We start from the raw sequence: 10186 nt of genomic DNA, 5'->3' as shown, positions 1-10186 counted from the left end.
GGGGGGGGCATTTATTTTCTTGAAAGGGTACTGACCTTGTGGTGCAGTATCCTTATTTAAATCTTTACCTACCCTCCAAGGAGTTTACTAATAAAGTTGCTAAATTAGAGGGTTTACCTATTTTTGAGATTCGTGCACCTACATAGTTTCTAGGTTTACCTAACTTAGATTTAATTGCCTTGAACCATAAGTGAAGCTTCTATAAAATGGAGAACTAAATCGGTGTAGTAGATATAAAAATCTTAAGCTAAAGACAAAAAAACCTTACTACTTTATATTATCAACATAAAACTGCAGTCCCAATAACATTACAATAATGTTTAGTCGATAAAATGTCAGACATGGCCACATTTATTAAATGATATACAATCGACATTAATCTTTCGATCGCTTGATTTGAATAGATATTTTTATTCCTAACTTTTAAGTAAATCTCTCAAAATTTAGATGATATATTTTGATAGAGATAGTGCGGCAGCTGGCTAAATTAAGAAAATTAAAGATTGCTTCCAACTTCCATGTTGATTTATAATTAACAATTTATTTCAATGCACAAGCAGCTTTGCCCATAGTCTTTAGGTTTATTTAATCTTTGTAATAAGTTTAGGGACATTATTATCAGTGCTTGGCAGCCTCAGCTAATTACATTCAAGAGCGCAGCATACTAAAGAACCTAATAAATCTCAGCTGCAGCGACAAAATTAGTATTTAGCCTCTCTACGCCACCTTCAGCCAAGCCCCAGCGGCTTTGTATAAGCTAACGCCGCTAAAGTACTCATTAATGCAGGTAAATAAATCTGCCGTTGCAGCCGAAAAAAACTGCTCAAATTCGAGAAATCTTGGCGGCTTAGAGGAAGCATCCGCCACTATAAGCCACCCTAAGCTTATGCTTGATTTATATCCTTTTGAAATACACATTTCTGCTATTTCAAATCGATCTCAAGCTATGGTATACTTTTATTTTTGTTAAATCAATTAAACTAAGGTACAGTAAGGTCAATAAAAATAGAAATAAACCTATAGCACATAAACTGTAGATAGAATAAGTTTTCTAAAAACTAATTGGCTTAATAGGGTAGATGAATATATTTTAAGTTGCTTTTCAAAAAATTTGGGAAAATTAATTATAATATTCAATCATGTTCCACCATTAATATGCTCTTTAATTCTTAAACTTTTTCTCTAAAAAAAAACTATTAGATAATAGCATAAAGCCTGACCAGAGCAAATTTAAATCTTTCCTAAAAATTATAAACTTCTCATTCAATAAATTTTTGATGGAAACACACTTATACATCTTATGACTTTAGTATACGGGATCTTTTATGTTCCTTTTCAGAATTCCTCTCCCTACCCCCAAAAACGAGGGGGATGTGGGTTATTTTCTGTAAGACCAGGTGGTTATCATTCCAGGGACTCAGGGATAGGAAACTGCAAGAAAAAATAATCAATACCCCCCTCACATTTTGATAATGATACACAAGTCTTCATTGTCTGTATATTTAAAACTTTAGAAAAAAGTTGATTTTTATTCCATTGCCCCATCCCTAATGCCTGATTCAAGCAGTTGTAAAATATTTAGAGGAATAATCCAGGAATATTCTGAGATTTAAGAAAACATTAAAATAGATAAAACTAGGTTCGAGAAAATTTGTTAATTCATACTAATTTCAGTAATTTTCTGTAACAGACTGACTTTCAGAGCAGGGAGGACGGGGACATTGGGCTGTTTATTAAACTAGTCCCCAAAGTTTTATACGGACCTTTACTTATTCGTTGGCTTAACAACATTGGGGACTTGTCATTGGTTGGTTCATTAAGTTAGGTATCCAAATTGTACTTTACATAAGGGGTAATTTTGTGCGTCAACAATGAAGATGTACATCAATATATCGGCCATTGTCTTATCCCTTTAGATCCCTGCCCCCAAATACAACCTATACTACAAAATTTATTTTATTAAAGTTTTATTTATGTTACTTAAAACCTTTGAAATGGCTATCCAAACTAAACTTAGATTATTCGAGTTCTCATATACATTATTTATGAGCAAGGGAGGGTGTAGAACCTCCCCCAACCCCCACAAAATAATTAAAAACGGCTGATTGCACCTTTTATAAGAACTGCCCAATCAAAAGTTTCAATTATTGACAACAATGCACAACTATTCCTATGATTTTCTTTTTCATGAACAGAACAGCAGAAAAACAGGCTTTCTGAAGCTGTAATTAGACTGTAATTTTGCAGGGAAGAGGACTTTAAAATCTAAATTATGGCTCGTGCTAAAAGTAACAATGTGCATGGGTGTGTTTATATAATCATGCATAATTATCTCCAAGAATGATTTTCAAATAATCCTTAATCTGAAGCTTAATATTTAAATAATTACTGAACTGATTAAGTTCTTTATTTTATGAAGCTGGATAGGTTTAGGCTATTTAATTTTTTAAATAAGTCTTGTAATATATCAAGTGTAAATTTTTATTTCTGTAGATTTCATAAACAATTGAACTGATTGAGTTCCCTTTCTTCATGAAATCTTCACAGAGGCCATGGATTGTTCTAGGCTATTTTTCTGCTTCCTTCTTTCCTCTAGATGTCATTTCATCAACAAAAATAGCAGAAATCCTTCCCTGAATATTGTAATCATGTCTTGTAAAGTTTAAGATATATTATGATTAAATTCCCATATTATATAAACTTAATTCTATAATTCTTGCTAATATTTAATATTAACTGTATTGTATAAACATAGAGAGTAATGTTTATGAATTCGCCAGCTGCACCGTATATCTCCAATAGAAGCCATGAAACTATTTTATCAAGCATCTTGTTAGGCTCAAAGGAGTTTTAGAAAGGTTGGATGATTCATTAAATCGCACTGATGATATTTTAAAAGCCCTCAAGATAAAAAAAATAAATGGTGGTTGCTCCAGGGGATAGGGAGGGAGAGGACATTAGACTGTGAATTACACTGGTACCCAAAGTCTTATTATTATTACGATATCTTCATGATTGTCTTTAAAACTATTGGTACTTTTATTAAGTTTTAATCGGTTGGTTCCATTCTAATAATGTATTTTCAACCATTTCAACCAATATTTCAATCTAAAGCAAGGTAATTTTGTTTATCACCATTGTGGATGTACACCAAGTTATAGTCAATTGTCTTATCCCGTAAGATCCTTGTGTTTGCTTCCATAGCGTCTTAAGAAACTTATGTTTTAGAAGAAATGACTTTACCTTTATGATATTTGATTTTTTTAAACAGAAATTATAAAAAAGAGATTATTTAGGGGGTTTCTTTTTTTGTCATATTTAAGATATTACAGGACACAAGCACGCCCTTTTTTTTTATTTTGTATTCAAAATTTTAACTTTCATTTATCCACTTTCAGTCTGCTCTGGGACGCGGTGGGAGTAACACACAACATGTGTGCTTCTCTGACCGCTGCACACATTATTTGTGTCAACATTATTTGTTATTTGTGTGATAACAAAATCTTCGTGGATTCCTGATAGGTGCTTTGAAGATAGTGTTGGTAATCGGACACAGATGATTTCTGCCACCAAAAGAAGAAACAGTTTTCTGACTGCCTGCTTTTTTTCCTGCTACATCATCTCAAGCTTTTATTCAAATCTTTAGATTTCCTTTGTTTCCTTTCTTGGAAACATTGTTTGGTAACTTAACCCCATGACGCTTAACTTAGACGCCCGCCAGATGACCTACCTCCCCCCCCCCTCCTCCTCACCAACAGTCTCACCACCTCTCTCCCCTCCAAACTTCTGTCAACAACCCCTCCTCATAACTTCAACTACACCTACGTGCCTACAACATCTATAAACCCGCTAGAAATCCTTTGTGTGCTTTTATTATCTATTTTAGTGTGTGTGAAAGGGAAAATATTTTTCCTTTATTCTTGTGCAGATTCCCCCATATTTTATGGGGTATTTTCACCCGCAAAAGCCTAGGGGCGGGTTCGCTTATTACAGTGATACTTTCAAATCCTGGCAAGAACTCTTGTAGTCTTTTTATTATAAGACTACCTTACAATTTTGACTTTTCCTCAATTTTGTAAGTCCCCAAAAGAGCCCAGTAAACTTAAACTGGGACCCTCCACCTCCATAATCTACTCCTGCCCAAAATTCTTGCTATCAATCAAACCAACCAACTCTAACAAACTAAACTCAAACACCAAACCAATTTAAACATTATCAATTTAATTGTGTATTTAGTTTATTATGCTAGTTATTAATATTTTATATGTATAACAGCTAACCCTTAACCTACTAACACATATCTAATTTATTAATTTTTATAGTTCGTATTTTACTTATTTTATCATGTATGATTTTTTTCTGTAAGAATAAATCATTTCAACAACAACAATTTATCCACTTTGTTAGTTCCGTTTTAATTATTAGCGTGAATAATTTCAAAGTACATTCATAATGCAATACAATAAAATAATTCAAATATCCTGTTAGAAAAGTAACAGGATGTCTACTGTGTGTATAGCTAAGGATTGAAATGGTTCTCCTTTACAGTGAAGCCTATTATAAGTCCAGGTAATTTTTTAACTTTATTGGGTGCGGGGGGGGGGGTGTTACCTACACCATCCAAAGAGAAATCACTCTGAACAAATATACTCCCCAAAAACTCTTCTATAAATTTAATTCTTTTTCGTTTTAAAACTAAAATTGGAAGTACAGGGTCAACTTTTTGAAACGGGAAAAGCAAAGTCCATATCAAGTATTTAATTTAATTTTGAATTAAACCTTGTTTGTAATGCATAGGCCACCTGGCTTAAATATCAGCTTTAGATTTTATTCATTAAAGCTTTGCTTAAGACGATCTAAAAGTCTTAGAGAAGAAAGGCATATTAAAGTATAAGTTCTAAAACTTAATAATTAAACTAAATTAAGGGTAAACTGCAATTCATATGACAAGATTTACTTAACTTGAAACATATTCATTTTGAACCTTTAGGCAGATAAAAACCGAGGTGGAAAAGTTTGATCCAAAAAATCAAGATTTAACAAGCGCCTTAAAAGTTTTTAAGCCTATGATGTAACTTCTTTCAGTACTTGTTTAATTAATTTGCAATCCAACGTCCCCTCTTTCCCTGATAAATAGAATAGAAGTATCTTATTCAAACTTAATTGTAAAGGTATTATCCTTAAAACAAATAGGCAAATCAGGCATTGGCTTGTTTGTGTGTGTGTGTATGTATTTGTGTGTTTGAATGAGTCAAGGTAAATATGCTAAAAGTCTAAACATTGATTCTACTCCTACATAAGGCGTTTATTTTCAGTGTCCTTACATCAGGGCTTTTCAAAATACAAATCTAACCTACAAAATAACAATCATAGTCCTTCTTGTATAAAAGTATTAAGATGTGTATCTGTCTTGTCCGTACCACAAGATCTCGGTAACCGATAGTCCAACTTGGTACATGATATCTAGACAGGTTTTCAGCCATTTCAGGCATTAAACAAGCACAGGTTTTCTTTTCATTTTAAAAACGAATTATTTTTTGGGGGGATGGGGGAGGACTTTTAGCAATCCGCAAGCTTTTTGGAGTAGAAACCTAACTTTAAAATATATTTACCTTATGTTTGTTTGTCTGTCCGTTTGTCTGTAACGTGTTTGTAAAGGAAACAATAAGGCATGTGCCTCACTTTGAACATTATCATAGATCAGAAATAGCTAGATTTTGATTTGATTTATCAAAGTTTTTGTTGAATATAAGAAGAATAAATCATTTAAAACACACACATAAAACAATTACCTTTCAAATTAAATTATTTTCATCTTATTAGCTATTTCGTAAGTATTTTGATATTTTAAACGAAAAACATAAGAGACTTCAAATTTGTCCGAGGCATATAGCCTATATTGAAAAACTGGTTTGACAAATATAATCACAAGCATATATAGAGCTTCCCTTAAAAAAGTAATTGGTAGAATTGTTGGCAAGATCTATTGGTATTCTACCTGTATTAACAATGTGATTGTTTTTAATGTTCAATCAGTTTTAGTAAATATTATTTGCCATCTATATGTTTGTTCTGATTTTTTGTTTATGATTTTAGCTTGGCAAAATTTGTTCATCCATGAATTTAATTTTAGTGTCCACAGGTGATGGGTAGGAACCCAGGGAGGGAGGGGACATTGGGCTGTGCATTACACTAGTCCCCAAAGATTTATAATAACATTTTTTTATTTGTTGTTTCAACAACTTAGGGGATTCTGGGGAAAAAATTTTGATTGGTTTGTTTATTAGGTTTAGTTTCCTATTGTAATTTACAGAAGGGGTAATTTTGTGTATCGTCTTTGGAAATGTATATAAATTTTTCGGCTATTGTCTTATCTCTTTAGATCCCTGGCAGGAACCATGGATAAGTATATTCAATAACAAAAAGTAATCAACCCGTTTCTCTGACCGTATTAGAAGCAGACAACCAACTCCAATAAATAGATAAAAAATTAAATAAATGGATATAATATACATGGAGTCCTCATTTATTGGTCTGTGCTTACCTTCAGTGGGAAATTTTTTTATTAACGTCATAGTTCACTGTGGGCTAGAATTGAATCAAGACAAAAGTAAGTGCCGAGCCCTGAGACCTATGTATGGTGAAAATAGACATAAAACCATGATAATTCCAGGTAAAACCAAAATATATCAGCGGGGGCTTTTTGAGAAAATTAGATTTGAAAATTTCAAGTTCAATTTTCACCCCCTAGGAGTTGCCGCATAATCATGACAAGAAAAGCAAATATTATTTATTTTAAATTTTGAACAACTTTGCTTTTATGAAGTCCTTCTTAAAACCTCTCTATATATGATTTATTTTAGGCTGAATTTTCGTGACCTTTGCAAAGCAAGTGTTAAAAATGGCCATTTATTAACTCCCTTCAGGAGTGGTTTTATGAAGAACTTTATAAAAGCAAAGTTGTTCAAAATTTAAAATAAATAATATTTGCTTTTCTTGTCTTGATTATGCGGCAGCTCCTAGGGGGTGAAAATTAAACTTAAAATTTTCAAATCTAATTTTCTCAAAAAGCCCCCGCTGAAATATTTCGGTTTTACCTGGAATCATCATGGTTTTATGTCTATTTTCACCATACATAGGTCTCAGGGCTCGGCACTTACTTTTGTCTTGATTCAATTATAGCCCACAGTGAGTTACGACGGGGATTAAATCTAAACGTTGATTAATTTTAATAAATTTGATGAAGATTTTCTGTAAATCTTTATACATGTCTTTGAATTTAGTAAACAATATACTTTTATTAATCTCCACTTTAAATCCTGATATCTATATCATACATAGGACATATGTAAGAAAAATAATCAGCTTTAATCGGTGATACCCCCTGGTTTTGAAGGGGATGGGGGTGGATTAAAAACACTGCCCCCTTACTCATATATTTTGTAAACTTCTGGGGGAAGATTAAAACACTCCCTCTTCATAGTATTTTGCGAATTATATTTTGAAAACTTCTTGGGGTGGTTGGGGGTAATTAAAAACAAACCCTCCTTATTGAATTTTGCGATTTAGATTTTGTAAACATCTTGGGAAGGGTAAAACACTTAATACTATTTTGCGAATATAATTTTTTTAAATTTTGTAAAGGATCCAATAGGTTTGATGGTGTTTTGGGGCCGCCAGAATTATAATTCTTAAACAAAGTCTTAATATTCCATTTGAAGTGGTGAAACCTCCCTCCTTTTGTCAATTTTATTAGCATTAATCACCGCCTATTTATATTATTTAATTGTTACATGATTATTAAATGTAAAAATGACTCCACCTATTTGGATTAATAATTTTACCAACCCATTTTTTATTTGAGTCATTTATATTGATTTTAATCAAATGTAGGCGGCTACTCTATAACTCTTTTTAATATATTAATCTACGAACCTTTCTTCCCCCCAAATATCTAAACGGTAGTAACAAAAACATCCTATATTGTCCATTCCATGCAGAAACTAAGGGAGGAAGGGGACATTGGGCTTTTTATTACACTAGTGTATGTTTAATATCTTTGATCATATTTGCTGTTATCTAATGTCTCATGCCTATATTTTTTTAGACAAAATGAATTGAAAATGGTTGCTAAAATCGAAATATATCTTCATGTCTTAGAATAGTGCATTTAAAAAAAAAATAGGTTGAAAAACATACTAACTTTAAAATATTACACTAGTCCCCAACGTTTTGTAATAATTTTTCTAATCTGTTGACTTAACAACTTTGGGGACTTTTATTGAATTTTTATTGATTTGTCTATTAAGTTGAGTATCCAAATGTTTCAACAACCACAATAGAAATGGTAATATTATATTGTGTATCATAATTGGGAATGTTGTAATGTACATCAATTTATCGGCCATTGTCCTATCCCAGGAGAAACCTGAGGAACACTTCCGTTAATGGAAGGTGAACCTTAAACATAAATTTGACCATTTTAGATTTCCTCTCGCAGGGTAATTAATAACGGGTGGTGCAAAAATTATTTAAAACAAGGATGATCATGTCTAATTAATTGAAAGGTATTTTAAGCGCAGCTACTCTATAACTTTATTTCATTTCTCTCCGTGTATAATATGATTCATTCATTCAGAAAATGTTTCTTAAGAAGCTAGTAAAAGTGGCTGACTCAGATTATGACGTCAAAAAAATTGACTAATGAGAGGCCAGTATACACTGTAATTGACCAATGGTAAAATTTATAGTGGCCTCTCATTGGTTAATTGGTGGGGGAGGGGGGAGTGAAAAAAGATAAAAGCAGTTCTTTCTACTCCATTTTAAAGTGGTTTTTAAAACCCTCCTACTGCACGCCACTGCTCACACGCCTGTACTGACTGGTACATACTATACATGCTCTTGCTTGACATTATTTGTCATTGTCATAAGATATTTTTGTATTATAGTAAACTGTTACTTTTAAAATTCAAAACTTTTTTTAGACACCCTTAATGTGTGTATTTTGAATCCGGATATAAATGTGATTCGTTTCCTAATTTTCTGTTAGTTTTATAATATCTTAATCGTAGCTTTTCTATAGTTATTAACTGCCTGGCTTGTATTATTAATTTAGAATGGATTCATAAAAGTTTAAACATAATAACAATAACAAAATCGTTATTTTAAATAAGATACGACCTCTAGTTTTACGATTGCCAAGTTTGGTATTCAATGACATATGAAGTATTTAAAATTGGCAAATCTGCTCTATAACTAGATTATATATGTACTTACATACATCCACCAGAAAGTCTAACGTTGCGTCAATTAAAGATTTGCCAGGGTTGCAAAGTTCAATAATAAATGTATCAGTAAATAATTGAATGTTTAATCTCTTGTCCCCTCTATTCTTTTACTTGTCTTAGTTCATTTTTATAAGTTTTAAAATCAATTAAGCGTTAAAAGTTGGTAACGGCTATGTCATTTTAAACAGGAAAAACTTTTAAAAGAGATTATAGAAAAAGTAAATGAAAATATCAAAGACTATAAAAAAGCGAAAGAATAGTCATTTAAAGTAAACAAGGATGACAACATCCATAAAAGCGAAGCACTGAAACGGTAGGACAAACGGACATTAACACTTAATGTAAATTTGTTGAAAAACTGCTTGATACAGGATAATGTTTATAGACATACTTACATTTTAAGGACTTGATTATAGAGTTGCTTCGCTTATAATATATACTTTGTTGTCCCAGGAATCAAGGAACCAAAAATCAGATCAATCAGATGATTAGATCACAAAAAAATTTGTTGTTAAAAAAGTAAAAAAATCAACATGTTTAAAAAGGACGTACGGACATTCTGGTAATGCTTATAGAGTTGCTACCCTTTCTAAATCGTACCTAACTGCTAAAGGAATCACCATGCAAAGTTTGAAATCGATAAGAATTCTAAAAAGCCTCTCTGATACGGACGGACGTACGGACGGACCGACCCTAATTATAGAACAGCTTTGCTTTTAAAAACAAGGAATGTGAGTATGGCGGATTATTTGAAATAGAACTTGCAGAGTAGAATCGCTACAAAAAAAGAATGTAGCCTATGTATTTATTTAAAAGTCAGAAATAATCAAAGAATAAAGGAGGGGGGATTAAAAACAAAGCTATGATAGATGCTTTTGTGATTTCAATCTAAATTTTCA

Source organism: Acartia tonsa, chromosome 12, assembly GCF_053477335.1.
Source record: "Acartia tonsa isolate MP-2025a chromosome 12, ASM5347733v1, whole genome shotgun sequence".
In the NCBI taxonomy this organism is placed as follows: Eukaryota; Metazoa; Arthropoda; class Copepoda; order Calanoida; family Acartiidae; genus Acartia; species Acartia tonsa.
The sequence above is the reverse complement of the archived record's forward strand: the minus strand, read 5'-3'. Positions refer to the sequence as shown.